A 10,677-nucleotide genomic window follows, 5' to 3' on the forward strand; every position below is an offset into this window, starting at 1 on the left:
ATTTCGAATATGCAACAAAATCAATATGTAAGTATTTCTTCAGAAAAATGCATCAACATTGGTTAGCGCTTAAACGTTAAATTTTCTTTTCCTGCGTTAAAAACTAAAGCTACGATTTATTTAAACATTATTGGTGCAATAACTAGGTAAAACATCAATTTAAACATACATGTGTAGTTTAGACAGGATATAAATCCAGGTCAGAATTACAAATTTCTTGAATGTACCAGCATTTAATTATACAGTAAATAATAAATTTATTTACAGTTACAATAGATTATACATATTAAATAAAACTTGATTTGGTAAGTATGAAGTAAATAACAATATAATAGTTTTATTAAATGTTTATTTAGCAATTATGTTTTCATGTATGTATAAGAAACGTAGCATATTCACATATTCACTTTGTATGTGTGTGTTCATATGTGTATGGTCAGAGGTACGAATATATAATACTGACGGGTTATATTACTGCTTAAAAATACGGCTTAAAAATAATTATGTTACTGTCTCGGTCTTCTGCCTCGTCTACCCCAATGGTAGTTAGCTGACGACATCTTTCTTCTTGTCGTCGTATCCCCGCGGCTCTGCCTCTTGGTCTTCGAACTGTAAATATGCTCATGTACCATAGCGTTTGGTCCAAAGCGTTTGGTCTGCACTATGCGATCGTGTTCTTCTCTATTATTGACAATGCGATCAAGTGCGATTTTTTGCGCATTTTTATTACAGACGTTCTTCATTACATTAACATAACAAAGTCTATACTTTCAAGGTACATGATGATCGTTTTAAAATGGTGTCTACCTGTGAGATCTTTAAGGATTATGCGCAGTGTTCAAGCTCCCGCACGGAGCACATTAAGCTAAATTAGTCTTCGTTATTTTATTTTTATCTTGCAAATTGTCTTTATTTGTTCTCTCTCTCGCGAGCTTACCGATTATTAATATCGAGTCGCCGCAAGCGCTTGGACACTTCGATAAGATTAAAGCGATCACAGACAGAGGCATTCCGGTAAACGAAACGCCGCGAACACCCCAATAGATACAGAGGCTAATACTTCTTTTCTTTTTTTTTAAGGATTTCTAATGATATCCCCTGGTGGAAATCTTCTCATGGGTAGGCAAAAAAGTCCCAATTCTCCCCATGAGTATCTTCCCTTTTTTGCCTACTTATGAGAAGATTTCCACCAGGGTAATGAAAGATCAATGTGTAATATTGTTTATCGCTGTAGTTTATTTTAATGTGTCTGTTTTGTAATTAATATCTTTATAATGCGTAATTACAAAATAAATTGATAGTGAAGTTACTAATTAAAATATAAAGAATTATAATTTTGCCTACCCTTTTTGCCTACCCATGAGAAGATTTCCACCAGGGTCCGTACCGCACGTAGGGCGTTCCCGTCGTTGCAAAACCGTTTCACGACTCGGAGGCTGCAAATGTAGCGAGTCGAGTTTGTAACGCAAGCTCCGTGTCCCAATTCGTTCTAGATGCGCTCCTCTCTACCTTATGTAATACATTACTCGCGTAAAGTATCGCGCAATTGTAATTGTACGTTATAATATGTAGTACAAATAGAGAATATACCGCGCGCGCGTGATGTAAAATTGTAAGAGTAGACCTAAAAGGTAGTAAAATCGTAAAACGTAAATATCGTAGAAAAGTTTCGCGAAAAAGCAAAGGCTCGTTCCAAAACAATAGCGGAAGGCTTATGAAATAGAATAAGAAAGCATTTATACTTCTAGTAGACCGTCGTGTTATAGTTCTGAAGGCACTGTTCAAAAGTTTATTACATTTCTTGGAATAACGGGTCTTCGCAAAACACCTCTTCGAATGGTGCGACAAGGAGAGTCGTTATAAATATCGACATGACCATTGCACACGCCTCCTTCGGTCTATATCACAAAATTCAAAATAGAGTAGTCTCAACTTGACAGCCTGTGCCACAATGTCAATGCCATATTTGTCGGGTCTGTGATCGCTTAGGAATTATCGTGAGCTAGCAAAAATCGATGGTCAGAATTCAGGCTTATGATACGCAATGGCCGGTGCATTTCCATTAATTATGTCATATCAATATCGTATCATTATATTACACAAACGCTTATTAATTTAGAGGCACATTGCTAAGGGTCTCGGTTTTTTTTCTTTTCAAGTTGCTCCCTACATTAATGAACTTATGACAATTAGCTAATTACGATTATTCAATACGTCAGCGATTTGGCATATATGTATATATATATATATATATAGAAGAGAGAAGTGTGTGTGACGAACGAACGGTGGATATCTTTCTTGAAAAGAACATTAATGTGTGTCAAGGTAGTTTAAAGACAATATTTGAGCTCGGAATTTCTTAAAATTAAGCGTAAAAAAATGCCATGTGCATAAAAATAATAAGACAACTCTCTACAGATGCTATAACGATCCCGCTATCGGATTTCCTTACCTAAGCAGGAAAACTTTGGCTACTGCTACACGCTATTTGTACTTCGGCGAAAAAGAGCCGAATTTACGATTCTTGCTAAGAACACCGATTGCGCATTTAGAAGAAAAAAGAACGGTACGCAGCACACACAGTACCTAAACCAGCAACAGATCATTTATATGTTCAGGAAGACCTTAACAGTACTATATATGCTCACGCTTTAATAAATCTGAATTCTACGCACAACGATTGTAATGTCAGAGAAGCATTTACTGTACTCAGAGAGTGTACTTTTTGCCGGAATGTTTAAACGTGATATTTCTTTTCTTTTCTTTTCTTTTTATATTCACACACAGCACTGGACTATTTGCGTTATTCGCGCTCATAAATTATTTAAAAGCTCTTAGTCTTTTGAACATTAAAGTCCAGAATGCTGCTCTGAGATATGAATGCTCTACAGAATGTACATAGTAGACAGCAAAAGCGTCTATACCACAGGATGTTCACATTTGCTCTGATGCAAAATATCGTTTTCTTTTTTTTTCTCGAGCTACAAAAATCAGGCTGATGCAATGGCAGATACTATGTAGATATATAAAAGTTAGCTTTACAACATGTAATTAACTTTACAACATGTAAAACCTGATAAAGTTCTTAAAAAATCTAAAGAACATTCCCTGAATAAGATCAATCACACGACAATTCAGTCCTCTCTAAGTATCGTACTTTGATCGTAGAACGCATCAAATAATTTCTTTTAAGGGAATCAAAATTTTCTAAAGTAATATGTATATAATCAATGATATATTCTCATGAATGTGTGGGTCCGTCATGGTACCAGCCTGGATCCGGCCAATCAAATCATGTGATTCCGTAGAGTCTAGACACAGACATTTCTCTTCCGCATTCGTACAGATGAGCCACTTAAGATAGATCACAAAAAGTACGGAGTGGGCATTAGAGGTGGGATTACTCTCTCGGAATCAGGCACTGCCTGGAACAGCACTGGTGATCTCTGATCCACTGTCGTGAACTGCATGATACTAGCTATGTTACCACATCAATAACAATAATTTGGGACCGACCACACTGTGACGAGTTTGTCATTAAACATGTACCTATAACCTGCATGATAAAAATATGCGTCATCAATACATACTTCCGAGATATTTAAAAAAATCTGCGACAGAAATATTTGAGCAAAGACATACCTACCTGAACTAATTGGTGCGCCCTACAGATGAGTTTAAGATCATTCACTTCCATGAACATGTAAGTCACTTTGCTGCCAAACAGCCAGCCTGCACCACGCGGACTTACTGTCCATGTTTCTACATCTTCTGGATCGGACCAGACCAAATCACAGAAAGCACCTGTAATATGGCAATTAAGCAACGATATTTTATTATTATTGTACAATAACAGTAAATATCCAGTCATGTAACTTTTAATTATTATGTAACTTTTGCAATGACATATCACTTTATACAATTAATACCTTTGTGTGGAATCTCTTGATTTCTTTCAATCGTTCTAATTTGATCTAGTGTTCTAATAGCTGGAGACAATCCACCGTGTACACAAAGAACCTGTTCATCAATTAACTAAAACAGAATTTTATTCGAGCGTAATCAAAAGTGGAGTTATACCCTACAACAGTACTTCCACGCATTAGCATTGCCGTACTTGTTTTGGCATTCATCTAGAACAGAAAATGAAGAAACCAATGAAATCAAAGCTTTATTATACACAAATAAAAAAAGCCCAGAAAAGAAAGTATCGTTGCGCACTTACCGTAAAATCCAAATAAACGTGCGTGATTTGTCTAGTTTCGTGATTACCGCGTAGTAACGTTATCCTGTCGGATCCTGTCGGACCATTTAGCTTTAAGTGTGAGCAGACGAGTAAACGTTTCTAAGCTAGCCCCGATCGACAAAATCTCCCAGGAATATGTAATTTGTATCTGGCACGGGGCCACCGTTACGAAACAGTTCCTCTAAATCATAGAACTGTAACAGCACAAAAACATGAACAATCTGATGTATATTAATATCACGATTGTGTACAAATAACTATACAGCTACAGAATATTAAAATCGAAAAGTTGTGAGGCAATAGATAATGGAAGACTAATATTGTTCCGACGCTAATTCGGAAGATTAAAATCCGCTAAAACTTTACGTCGATCCCGTAGCGGTGAGCAAGGATGCTCCGACTTTGAGGTTAGTACAACATTCATCGCACGATACTGTTATAATTGCAAATCGGAAACGTACCTCGAGTCCAGCTCTTCTGCGATCAACGAAGTCGGGATCGAACGTGTCAGTCGTCACTTTCTGCCAAGCGTAGAGAACCTTCTTTTCCGGCAGCGGTGGTAACACGATGTAGGGATACGAAATCTCCAGATAAGCACGAAGCAATTCAAATTCAGTATATCGCCGGCACGATTACGGTGTTACTACCGTTTCGCGTACGCGCGTATGCGCGCGTTGTCGCACCTTACCTCGCGACAGCGTGCGGCTCGTGCAAACGTTAACGTGCGGCCGCAATCGCGCCTCGTGTGAACAGGCTCCTTGATCTCAGTATCAGCTCCCTGCTCCCTGCCGTCAACTCCTTGATTGATTGATCTCAGTATCAGTTCCCTGCCGTCAATATATAATAATATAGTATAGGTTAACCTGTATGTAAACACTCGCGTAAACGTAGTAAACAGTAAAATAAGTAACAGTAATATATAGAATAGGAGATAATTACATAATAAAACAATTACCTTGAATTAATCGTCGCGTCGCGTAAAGAGTCACGGTCGGTCTCGCTCCGCGCGTACTACCGTGTCTCTCGACGAGATAGGTTAACTGATGAACTGACTGACAGCGCGCTAAACGCACTGTCTGCACTGTACTGCACTGCGCTGCGATATAATTGATGAACTGACTGACAGCGCGCTAAACGCACTGTCTGCACTGCACTGCACTGCGCTGCGATACTAACGCCGTTAGCCGCCAGTGTCGAAAAAGTGAAAGTGACATTTTTCTGTTATATATATGTTATATTGAGATGAGAGCGGTCGACGTAGAAGAAAGTATCTTAAAATAAAATTTTCAACATTTGGACTTTGCGTCGCAATATCTCCGCTCGTAGGGCACGTAGCGGAATATTATAACAGAAACCCCCCCCTAATTCGACCCCAAGCTATCGATCAAGCCTACTTAGAACTTGATCCGTTTACTCGTTATCGAGATCTCAACATCTCGTATACTCGCAACCCGTCGCGTCGCGTAAAAGAGTCACGGTCGGTCTCGCTCCGCGTATACTTGGCGCGAGACACTGCCGTGTCTCTTGATCAATGTAGACGAAAATTAAAAAATATAATAATTTTTGAAGTTTCTAAAAATCGTTTTTCTGATCTTGATTGCTATGTTAACTTTGAGTCGGCTATAACGAGAAAAGCTCCTACGATTCCTGCAATTAAATATTATAAAGTGTCCTGCGACTTTTGCCAGCGAGTATCTTGCGAGCATTCTGTAAGCTTTCTTATTCGAGCATCCTGCGCGTTCTATCTTACATTATATGAGTATCCTATGCTTTCTGCCATAGATCTCCATTGAGCATACTGCGATTCGTGTGCGTTTCCAACAAGCATCGAGTTCTTCTGACTGATCGGCGATATTTCAAAGACATGATTTTCAATGACGGATATTATTCTTTAATTATGTTTTTAATGCTACATAGTATGAGATATTAAAAAGTAAATATAGAAAAACATTTATTGTTTTATTTCTTTAAAATTTTATGTTTGAAAAAAAAATGGGCACAGTAACAACTGTGCCGCAAGCAACACGTAGAACTACGTCAACTGTCACTATTTCATGTTAAAGTATTCGTGATCAAGGGAGGCCAAGGCCCACACAGGGCTGTAGCGCCGAGTTTATCATCAGTGACAGTTGACGTAGTTCTACGTTGTTGCTAAAGCTCTCGATGTAAGCTAAATGTAATACAAACAAAATAAATAAATAAATAAATAAACAAACAAAAACAAACAAAAAACAAACAAACAAAAAAAAGAAAAAAATAAACAAAAAAGAAAAAACAAACAAAAAACAAAAAAAAAACAAACAAAAAAACAAATAAAAAACAAACAAACAAACAAAATACAAAAAAAGGGCACAGTAACTGTGCTGCAAGCAACACGTAGAACTACGTCAACTGTCACTGATGATGAACTCGGCGCTACAGCCCTGTGTGGGCCTTGGCCTCCCTTGATCACGAATACTTTAACATGAAATAGTGACAGTTGACGTAGTTCTACGTGTTGCTTGCGGCACAGTTGTTACTGTGCCCATTTTTTTTGTTACCGATCTTTTTGTAACCGGTATTCAAAATTTTTTCAATTTTTCGGGAAATAATTGACCAAATTTTAAAGAATTGTATATAAAACAGGGGTAGAATTTCCCGGGAAGTGCCATAAAGTGTATAATTTTTTGTTACCAATTTTTTGGGGAAATCGGTTACAAAATTTTTCCAATTTTTTAAGAAATAAATTGAGTGAATTTCAAAGAATTGTATACGACGGAATTGAACTTTAGTCGATAAAAAAGTGATATTTTTCAATTTATAGCATTTTTGTGGATTGGTGTGTGTTTGAAGCACAAGCTCGCGCGGAAGCCTGGACTCATGAATAGCAAAATAGGAAACGACACATTGACCTTAGAGTTGACGAAAAGAGATTGTGTATTTTTGAACTAACTCGTATCACAAAGTAGGTTTGTTTCATAATAGATACATAAGTATCATAATCAGGTTTCGTACAAAATAATCAGATGCATAAAATACAATAAATGAGAATAATCATTAGAGAATAATCCTTTCTTGAGCAGAAATTAATATTATAATCCTGTATAAAGTAATAAGGCTCATCAAAAGAAAATAGACATCATGTTTGTTCATCTTTTGAACATCTTGACGTAGTCAAGTGTAATCCAGAATTAATCTATCTCATAAAAAGGATCATTCATGTTAGATACATTTAAAGAATATAATACGAATCAACATCATTGAATATAATACAAGAAACAATCATAAATGAAGTAATGCGTCAATTTGCTGATAATCAGAGAATAATCATTTATGATGAAGTGATTTAAATATATAGCATTCTACATGCTCGAAAGATTATTAACTATTCTCATAAATAGGTAAAGAATTCCGATAAGACAGCATGGTCTGATTAATTCTACAAGTCAAATGTAACGTACTTTCATATTAATTGACACATTAATTCAATGCAATCAAAGGATAATATCCAATAAGTAATATAGCGTGTAATAATCGAACTCAGTTAAAAATGAAAAGATAATTCAATCAAGTAATAATTAATAATACGTAAATAATAAGTTTTATCTTATCAACGCAAGAAGTATTAATAGTAGCGGTTTTGAACCACAATAAACGCAAGTGTAACGCAGGATTCAAGTGAATATCGTAATTACGTTTCTCTTTTAGTAATCAATCTCGACAAAGTGATTTTAAGCTATTTACAGAAAAGATCATTAACTATTTAATCGGGTTGCAACCACAAGAAAAGATAAAGTAAAAGAATTATACTGAGCTCAGTCTTGCAGAAGAATGTAGCGTGGATTTGAACAATCCACGACTTCTCGTTTGTTGAGAAAGTATTCCTCGCATTGTCCATTCGACAATTCTGCAATCAAAGATCGTTATACGAGGAACATTAGTTCACCATCCGATTGCTAAACCGTACGTTAGCTTTTGTATTAACGATCCATGAAAGGCAGAATACATAAGCAATTACCTTATTATTGAGGCTTTCCGTGTTTCCAATTGACAGTCTTAGGAATGATAGTCACAATGACTAAACCCATTAATCGGGCTTTCCGATTTTCACCACGTGGGCGTGTCGTCCTTCTCTTAGATAATGGCGGTTGAGCCAGACAATTATCCGTAACGTCTTCTCACAACGTCCTTGTAAACGGGCCGATTGCAGCAGGTTCCTTTCCGTAAGGAAGATCAGACAGATTTCTTCGTTTACAACGATACGCGATTCAAATACGTCTCGCTTTTTCAATTTCGTAAGAGCGGAAGGCTCGATTTCCAAAAGACGCGTACAGGACGACTGACCGTTCTCGAATGTTCGTCTCGGCGATCTGCACGCACGAACACGCACGCCTGCACATGCGCAGTCCCGCTCTCCTACCGTCGTCACGCGATCCGTTGCTGGTGCGCTACGCCGCACGCGCCGCTTTCGCGCGCGATTTCATAAATACAGCGACGCCGCCTCATCGCTGCATAGACTACCCTCTGTGACCGCTTAACCGTACTATTTACTCAACTAGATTAACCGACTAGATGTCGCATACCACAATCTCTCCTCGTCTCTTTTCTCCCGTTTCTAACAGTGTGTATGTATGTTTGTTTAAGGAGGTTCAATGGCTACAAAAAAATGCAGCCAGTTTCATGAAATTTTAATATGTTGTTTTGGAATGCAAAATAGAATTATGTGAATTTTTTGGGAATTTTTCACCGTCCCGTTTTGAAAAAAATCTACTCCAAATGAAGTCGTTTGAAGGAAAACGACTCCCGGGCGAAGCCCGGGTAACCAGCTAGTAGTATAATATTGTTACACTCCGTCCGCTCAAAGAGTCGCGCGCACTCGTGAACGCGTCCGCGTACTTCCGGGATCGCGGAAGTATGACCACTCACTATGTGTAATTATGTGTAATGATAGTAAAATAGGCGTTTATTAGGAACTTTCTACAATTCTCGGAAACATGTCAAGAATGAGAGAACTTGTTCCACCCGTTGCTAAACACGCCGCTCGTCTTCTGCTATCGCAGCTCGATTCAGGGCCAAAGCGACCAGGGCGTAATATCATAATATTATAAATTTCTATAATTTTTTCTATTTTAAGTTACATATATACATAACATTTAATTGAGAGAGATAATCGCAATTCCATGCATTAAACGCCATTTTTTATATTTATTTAATTCCTTTTTTTATAACAATTAACACTATAATATTATTATTGTCCAAAATATTGATTTTTTTTCCTGAAAAAGTTCCATGCACGTATAAGAATAATTAATTATATAGATTTATTAAACAATTAATGATAATATCAAAAACAAGCCATTTGTTTCATTAATTATTAAACGACATATCAAAATAACTTTCTTAATACTTATATGACTACTTGTTAAACTATATTTTTTGCAAATGTAATTATTCTTTATTTAATACAGATTAACTGTTTTTCTTTTTCTACTTAGATATACTGTATTCGTGTATTCATTTTCTTATTTAAAATCCTAAAATAATTATAATTTAATCGTATAATTTTTACTACATCTGTAAAATAGAGTCTAAATAGGCTATCAGTTAACAAATATAAAAGTGATTTTAACATATTGAAAAAAATAGTAATGAGTTAATAAATTAATTGAGACATTAAATATAAATAAAATAACAATTATGAGAAAATATAAAAACCTTAAAATTATAAAAAAACCATGCGAACCGTGCAAGCAAGATATTTTTATTATTATATATTTAGTTTTAGAAAAAGTAAAGGAATCATTCTTGCGAGATATTTTTTCGGGGAATTACTTTTTTCCTAATTTTACCTATAAAATATTTATGCAAGAAATACACACAATTACATTTTAGTAATTTATTTTAACAAAATTTTTAAAAATAAAAGCAGTTTATTACAAAGACTTAAAAAAATAGAAATATTAGAAATATAAAAAAATAATGTTAATGTATTTTATAAATAAATATTCGCATGTCGTTGATAAATAATTATTTGGTCGCCACGGCCACGGCCACGGCCACGGCCACGGCCACGGCCACGACCACGACCACGACCACGACCACGATCGCGTCCGCGATCGCGACCACCATAATTATATCGGCCTCGTCCTGACTCCTCTCGAATTTGTTTTTTTATGTTTTCCAGTTCTTTACGCAACTCCAATATACGCGCATTTTGTGGCAGTTGCGGCTGTAGCTGCTGTTGTTGCGCCTGTTGTTGCGCCTGTTGTTGGTCCTGTTGTTGCTCCTGTTGTTGTTCCTGTTGCTGCTGTTGCTGTTGAGGCTCCTCATTCTCTGTAATTGCAGCAAGCAAATGATCTTTTCTACGCTGTTTACATTTAGCGCGTGAGCGCTGTAATGCCGCTTTTCCCGGTCGTCTCCGTAAAAGTGTTATGCCTATATTGGACATGAAT

The 10,677-nt window shown here is 36.6% G+C and overlaps 2 long non-coding RNA genes across 4 annotated transcripts; both read right to left on the reverse strand.

Moving 5' to 3' along the window:
* Positions 1-332: 332 nt before the first annotated feature.
* Positions 333-5,763, reverse strand: LOC139782594 (uncharacterized). 3 transcript variants are annotated; one of them, XR_011720929.1, is made up of 7 exons: positions 5,202-5,761; positions 4,935-5,073; positions 4,708-4,830; positions 4,226-4,440; positions 3,930-4,133; positions 3,647-3,804; positions 333-3,556 (listed from the first exon to the last, which is right to left on the reverse strand). It is a non-coding gene; the product is annotated as an uncharacterized lncRNA (long non-coding RNA). The 3 variants fall into 3 exon arrangements; XR_011720930.1 differs by having other exon boundaries at positions 3,643-3,804; positions 4,708-5,073; positions 5,202-5,763; XR_011720928.1 differs by having other exon boundaries at positions 4,708-5,073.
* Positions 5,764-7,138: 1,375 nt separating this feature from the next.
* Positions 7,139-8,750, reverse strand: LOC139782600 (uncharacterized). Its single transcript, XR_011720931.1, has 2 exons — positions 8,244-8,750; positions 7,139-8,132 (listed from the first exon to the last, which is right to left on the reverse strand). It is a non-coding gene; the product is annotated as an uncharacterized lncRNA (long non-coding RNA).
* Positions 8,751-10,677: the final 1,927 nt, after the last annotated feature.

This window comes from Temnothorax nylanderi, unplaced genomic scaffold, assembly GCF_030848795.1.
Source record: "Temnothorax nylanderi isolate EJ_2023f unplaced genomic scaffold, tnyl_v1.0 TNYL_tig0427_pilon, whole genome shotgun sequence".
NCBI lineage: Eukaryota > Metazoa > Arthropoda > Insecta > Hymenoptera > Formicidae > Temnothorax > Temnothorax nylanderi.